A 7,500-nucleotide genomic window follows, 5' to 3' on the forward strand; every position below is an offset into this window, starting at 1 on the left:
TGAGAATCTGTCAGTGAGCGGATTCAGATTGAATGATGGGGCGTTTGTTTCTAAGCTCCTCTCAGTTGATTTATATCCAGAGACCACATCAAAGTTGAATGTGTAGGAAACATAGAGACTGGAAAAGTCAAATGGTGCAACATATTTAATGCAATAAAAAACAAACAATCTTTTTGCTCTAAATACATGCATTTCAGAAAAGAAAATTACTCTCAAATTCTAACTTGACAGATCTTGGACGTGATGAAGGTTGTTGTGTTGTCGGCACGGATAGGTGCATTCCCGGCCAGTCCTTCCCCTTCTGGCCCTGGCGTTTCCCTCTGCCGTCCCCTCTGGAAATGACTGGAGCATAGAAAGCCTTCTCCAATATAGCGAGTGCTTCACCCACGAGTATCATACACGGGGCATTACACTGGGGGGGTTAATTTTTTTTTCTTTTTTGTGTTTCCTTTTAACCTTCTTCACTGTTGGATGTTTGTGTTTATCCATCCATCCCTCTATCTATCATCCATCTCCCTCTTTTTATCCATCCATCTCCCTCTTTTTATCCATCTCCCCTCTTTTTATCCATCCCCCTCTTTTTATCCATCCCCCTCTTTTTATCCATCTCCCTCTTTTTATTCGTCCATCTCCCTCTTTTTATCCATCCATCCCCCTCTTTTTATCCATTCATCTCCCTCTTTTTATCCATTCATCTCCCTCTTTTTATCCATCCATCTCCCTCTTTTTATCCATCCATCTCCCTCTTTTTATCCATTCATCTCCCTCTTTTTATCCATCCATCCCCCTCTTTTTATCCATCTCCCTCTTTTTATCCATCTCCATCTTTTTATTCATCCATCCCCCTCTTTTTATCCATCTCCCTCTTTTTATCCATCCATCTCCCTCTTTTTATTCATCCATCTCCATCTTTTTATTCATCCATCTCCCTCTTTTTATTCATCCACCCCCCCTCTTTTTATCCATCCATCCCCTCTCTCTATCCATCAATCCCTCTCTCTATCATCCATCTCCCTCTTTTTATCCATCTCCCTCTTTTTATCCATCCCCCTCTTTTTATCCATCCATCACTTCTTTTTATCCATCCATCTCCCTCTTTTTATCCATCCCCCTCTTTTTATCCTTCCATCCCCCTCTTTTTATCCATCCTTCCCCCTCTTTTTAGTCTTCTATCCCCCTCTTTTTATCCATCCTTCCCCCTCTTTTTAGTCTTCCATCCCCCTTTTTTCTGTCTATCCTTCCATATCCCTTTTTCTATCTATCCTTCCATCCCTCTCTCTCTATCCCCCTTTATCCATCCCCCCTTTATCCATCCATCCCCCTCTAGCTATTCATCCTTGCATCCCCCTCTATGTATATCTCCATCCATCCCCCTCTCCCTATCCATCCATCATCCGTCTCTCTCTCTATCCATCCATCCTTGCATCCCCCTCTATAAATCCATCCATCCATCCATCCCCCTCTCTCTATCCATCCATAGGTCATCCATCACTCTATCTCTATCCATCTTTGCATCCCCCTCTATGTATCCCTCCATCCATCCCCGTCTCTCTATCTATCCCCTCTCTCTATCCATCCATCCATCCCCTATCTCTATCCATCATTCCCCTCTCTCTATCCGTCCATCCCCTCTATCTATCCATCCCCTCTCTCTATCCATCCCTCTCTCTATCCATCCATCCATCCCCTATCTCTATCCATCATTCCCCCTCTCTCTATCCGTCCATCCCCTCTATCTATCCATCCCCTCTCTCTATCCATCCCTCTCTCTATCCATCCATCCATCCCCTATCTCTATCCATCATTCCCCTGTCTCTATCCATCCCCTCTATCTATCCATCCATCCATCCCCTCTCTCCTATCCATCATTCCCCTGTCTCTATCCATCATTCCCCTGTCTCTATCCATCCATCCCCTGTCCTCTATCCATCCATCCCCTCTCTCTATCCATCCATCCATCCCCTCCATCTATCCATCCATCCCATCCATCCATCCATCCCCTGTCTCTATCCATCCATCCATCCCCTCCATCTATCCATCCATCCCCTCTCTCTATCCATCCATCCATCCCCTCCATCTATCCATCCATCATCCATCCATCCCCTCTCTCTATCCACCATCCACCCCTCCATCTCCATCCATCCCCTCTCTCTATCCATCCATCCCTCTCTCATCCCATCATCCCTCCCTCTCTCATCCATCCCCCTCCACCATCTATCCATCCACCCTCCATCTATCCATCCACCCCTCCATCTATCCATCCATCCCCTCCATCTATCCCATCCCATCCCCTCCATCTATCCATCCATCCCCTCCATCCAACCATCCCCTCCATCTATCCATCCAACCCCTCTCTCTATCCATCCATCCCCTCTCTCTATCCATCCCCCTCTCTCTAACCATCCCCTCTCTCTCTCTATCCATCCCCTCTCTCTATCCATCCACCCCTCTCTCTATCCATCCCCTCTCTCTATCCATCCCCTCTCTCTATCCATCCCCTCTCTCTATCCATCCCCTCTCTCTATCCATCCCCTCTCTCTATCCATCCCCTCTCTCTATCCATCCCCTCTCTCTCCATCCATCCCCTCTCTATCCATCCATCCCCTCTCTATCCATCCATCCCCTCTCTATCCATCCATCCCCTCTCAATCCATCCATCCCCTCTCTCCATCCATCCCCTCTCTCTATCATCCATCCCCTCTCTCTATCCATCCATCCCCTCTCTCTATCCATCCATCCCCTCTCTCTATCCATCCATCCCCTCTCTCTATCCATCCATCCCCTCTCTCAATCCATCCATCCCCTCTCTCTATCCATCCATACCCCTCTCTCTATCCATCCATACCCTCTCTCTATCCATCCACCCCTCTCTCTATCCATCCATCCCTCTCACTCATCCATCCCCTCTCTCTATCCATCCACCCCTCTCTCACCACATCCCCTCTCTCTATCCAACCATCCCCCTCTCACATCTACCATCCCTCCCCTCTCACTATCCATCCCTCCCCTCTAAACTATCCATCCCTCCCCTCTATCTATCCATCCATCACCTCTCTTTATCTATCCATCCATCCCCTCTCTCTATCCATCCCCTCTCTCTATCCATCCCCTCTCTCTATCCATCCATCCCCTCTCTCTATCCATCCATCCCCTCTCTCTATCCATCCATCCCCTCTCTCTATCCATCCATCCCCTCTCTCTATCCATCCATCCCCTCTCTCTATCCATCCATCCCCTCTCTCTATCCATCCCCTCTCTCTATCCATCCCCTCTCTCTATCCATCCCCTCTCTCTATCCATCCCCTCTCTCTATCCATCCATCCCCTCTCTCTATCCATCCCCTCTCTCTATCCATCCCCTCTCTCTATCCATCCATCCCCTCTCTATCCATCCATCCTCTCTCTATCCATCCATCCATCTCTCCATCCATCCCCTCTCTATCTAATCCATCCATCCCCTCTCTCTATCCATCCCCTCTCTCTCTATCCATCCCCTCTCTCTATCCATCCATCCCCTCTCTATCCATCCCCTCTCTCTCTCTATCCACCCCCTCTCTCTATCCATCCCCTCTCTCTATCCATCCCCTCTCTCTATCCATCCCCTCTCTCTATCCACCCCTCTCTCTATCCCATCCCCTCTCTCTATCCATCCCCTCTCTCTATCCATCCCCTCTCTCTATCCATCCCCTCTCTCTATCCATCCCCTCTCTCTATCCATCCCCTCTCTCTATCCATCCCCTCTCTCTATCCATCCCCTCTCTCTCTACTCCATCCCCTCCATCTATCCATCCATCCATCCATCCCCTGTCTCTATCCATCCATCCCCTCTCTCTATCCATCCATCCATCCATCCATCCATCCCCTCCATCTATCCATCCAGCCATCATCCATCCATCCCCTGTCTCTATCCATCCATCCCCTCTCTCTATCCATCCATCCATCCCCTCCATCTATCCATCCATCCCCTCTCTCTATCCATCCATCCCCTCTCTCTAACCATCCATCCCCTCTCTCTATCCATCCATCCCCTCTCTCTATCCATCCATCCCCTCTCTCTATCCATCCATCCCCTCTCTCTATCCATCCATCCCTCTCTCTATCCATCCATCCCCTCTCTCTATCTATCCATCCATCCCCTCCATCTATCCATCCATCCATCATCCATCCATCCCCTGTCTCTATCCATCCCCTCTCTCTATCCATCCATCCCCTCCATCTATCCATCCATCCCCTCCATCTATCCATCCATCCCCTCCATGTATCCATCCATCCCCTCCATCTATCCATCCATCCCCTCTCTCTATCCATCCATCCCCTCTCTATCCATCCCCTCTCTATCCATCCCCTGTCTCTATCCATCCATCCCCTGTCTCTATCCATCCATCCCCTTTCTCTATCCATTCATCCCCCTCTCTCTATCCATCCATCCCCTCCATCTATCCATCCATCCCCTCTCTCTATCCATCCATCCCCTCCATCTATCCATCCATCCCCTCTCTCTATCCATCCATCCATCCCCCTCTCTATCCATCCCCTGTCTCTATCCATCCATCCCCTGTCTCTATCCATCCATCCCCTGTCTCTATCCATCCATCCCCTCTCTCTATCCATCCATCCCCTCCATCTATCCATCCATCCCCTCCATCTATCCATCCATCCCCTCTCTATCCATCCCCTCTCTCTATCCATCCATCCCCTCTCTCTATCCATCCATCCCCTCTCTCTATCCATCCATCCCCTCCATCTATCCATCCACACCCCATCTATCCATCCACCCCACTCTATCCATCCCCTCTCTCTATCCATCCATCCCCTCTCTCTATCCATCCCGTCTCTCTCTCTATCCATCATCCCCTCTCTCTATCCATCCATCACCTCTCTTTATCTATCCATCCATCCCCTCTCTCTATCCATCCATCCCCTCTCTCTATCCATCCATCCCCTCTCTCTATCCATCCATCCCCTCTCTCTATCCATCCATCCCCTCTCTCTATCCATCCATCCCCTCTCTCTATCCATCACCTCTCTTTATCTATCCATCCATCCCCTCTCTATCCATCCCCTCTCTCTATCCATCCATCCCCTTTCTCTATCCATCCCGTCTCTCTCTCTATCCATCCATCCCCTCTCTATCCATCCATCACCTCTCTTTATCTATCCATCCATCCCCTCTCTCCATCCATCCCCCTCTCTCTATCCATCCATCCCCTCTCTCTATCCATCCATCCCCTCTCTCTATCCATCCATCCCCTCTCTCTATCCATCCATCCCTCTCTCTATCCATCCATCCCCTCTCTCTATCCATCCATCCCCTCTCTCTATCCATCCATCCCCTCTCTCTATCCATCCATCCCCTCTCTCTATCCATCCATCCCCTCTCTCTATCCATCCATCCCCTCTCTCTATCCATCCATCCCCTCTCTTTATCTATCCATCCATCCCCTCGTCTTTATCTATCCATCCATCCCCTCTCTCTATCCATCCATCCCCTCTCTCTATCCATCCATCCCCTCTCTCTATCCATCCATCCCCTCTCTCTATCCATCCATCCCCTCTCTCTATCCATCCATCCCCTCTCTCTATCCATCCATCCCCTCTCTTCTATCCATCCATCCCCTCTCTTATCTATCCATCCATCCCCTCTCTCTATCCATCCATCCCCTCTCTCTATCCATCCATCCCCTCTCTCTATCCATCCATCCCCTCTCTCTATCCATCCATCCCCTCTCTCTATCCATCCATCCCCTCTCTCTATCCATCCCGTCTCTCTATCATCCATCCCCTCTCTCTATCCATCCATCCCCTCTCTCTATCCATCCATCCCCTCTCTCTATCCATCCATCACCTCTCTTTATCTATCCATCCATCCCCTCTCTCTATCCATCCATCCCCTCTCTCTATCCATCCATCCCCTCTCTCTATCCATCCATCCCCTCTCTCTATCCATCCATCCCCTCTCTCTATCCATCCATCCCCTCTCTCTATCCATCCATCCCCTCTCTCTATCCATCCATCCCCTCTCTCCATCCATCCCCTCTCTCCATCCATCCCCTCTCTCTATCCATCCCCTCTCTCTATCCATCCCCTCTCTCTATCCAGCCCCTCTCTCTATCCAGCCCCTCTCTCTATCCATCCCCTCTCTCTATCCATCCCCTCTCTCTATCCATCCCCTCTCTCTATCCATCCCCTCTCTCTATCCAGCCCCTCTCTCTATCCAGCCCCTCTCTCCATCCAGCCCCTCTCTCCATCCAGCCCCTCTCTCTATCCAGCCCCTCTCTCTATCCAGCCCCTCTCTCTATCCATCCCCTCTCTCTATCCATCCCCTCTCTCTATCCATCCCCTCTCTCTATCCATCCCCTCTCTCTATCCATCCCCTCTCTCTATCCATCCCCTCTCTCTATCCATCCCCTCTCTCTATCCAGCCCCTCTCTCTATCCAGCCCCTCTCTCTATCCAGCCCCTCTCTCTATCCAGCCCCTCTCTCTATCCAGCCCCTCTCTCTATCCAGCCCCTCTCTCTATCCAGCCCCTCTCTCTATCCAGCCCCTCTCTCTATCCAGCCCCTCTCTCCATCCAGCCCCTCTCTCCATCCAGCCCCTCTCTCTATCCAGCCCCTCTCTCTATCCATCCCCTCTCTCTATCCATCCCCTCTCTCTATCCATCCCCTCTCTCTATCCATCCCCTCTCTCCATCCATCCCCTCTCTCCATCCATCCCCTCTCTCCATCCATCCCCTCTCTCCATCCATCCCCTCTCTCCATCCATCCCCTCTCTCTCTATATCCATCCATCCCCTCTCTCTGTCCATCCATCCATCCATCCCCTCTCTCCATCCATCCCCTCTCTCCATCCAGCCCCTCTCTCCATCCAGCCCCTCTCTCTATCCAGCCCCTCTCTCTATCCATCCCCTCTCTCTATCCATCCCCTCTCTCTATCCATCCCCTCTCTCTATCCATCCCCTCTCTCCATCCATCCCCTCTCTCCATCCATCCCCTCTCTCCATCCATCCCCTCTCTCCATCCATCCCCTCTCTCCATCCATCCCCTCTCTCCATCCATCCCCTCTCTCTCTATATCCATCCATCCCCTCTCTCTGTCCATCCATCCATCCATCCCCTCTCTCTGTCCATCCATCCATCCATCCATCCATCCCCTCTCTCCATCCATCCCCTCTCTCCATCCATCCCCTCTCTCTCTATATCCATCCATCCCCTCTCTCTGTCCATCCATCCATCCATCCATCCATCCATCCCCTCTCTCTGTCCATCCATCCATCCATCCATCCATCCATCCCCTCTATGGTCACTGTGTCCCCCGTTGTGTGCACGTGATATATCGGACAGGTAATTGTGTAAATTGGATTGATTTTATATGCATTTGTCCCCATCATATACATTGTGTCGCCCTCCGCGTCCTGCAGTGAGTATAATAGTGCCGCCATACCGCTGTCTTCGCAGACCACACTTGTTTCACTTTCCTTCGCACCCTGGAGCGGCTGACATAGAT

At 50.7% G+C, this 7,500-nt stretch overlaps 1 protein-coding gene across 1 annotated transcript in view; it reads left to right on the top strand.

The window, feature by feature from the left end:
• The window catches only part of URM1 (ubiquitin related modifier 1), a 28,688-nt gene that overhangs the window by 3,463 nt on the left and 17,725 nt on the right, over nt 1-7,500 (top strand). The gene's annotated exons all lie outside the window — the stretch shown is intronic.

The sequence above is a fragment of the Anomaloglossus baeobatrachus genome, chromosome 9 (genome assembly GCF_048569485.1).
Source record: "Anomaloglossus baeobatrachus isolate aAnoBae1 chromosome 9, aAnoBae1.hap1, whole genome shotgun sequence".
NCBI lineage: Eukaryota > Metazoa > Chordata > Amphibia > Anura > Aromobatidae > Anomaloglossus > Anomaloglossus baeobatrachus.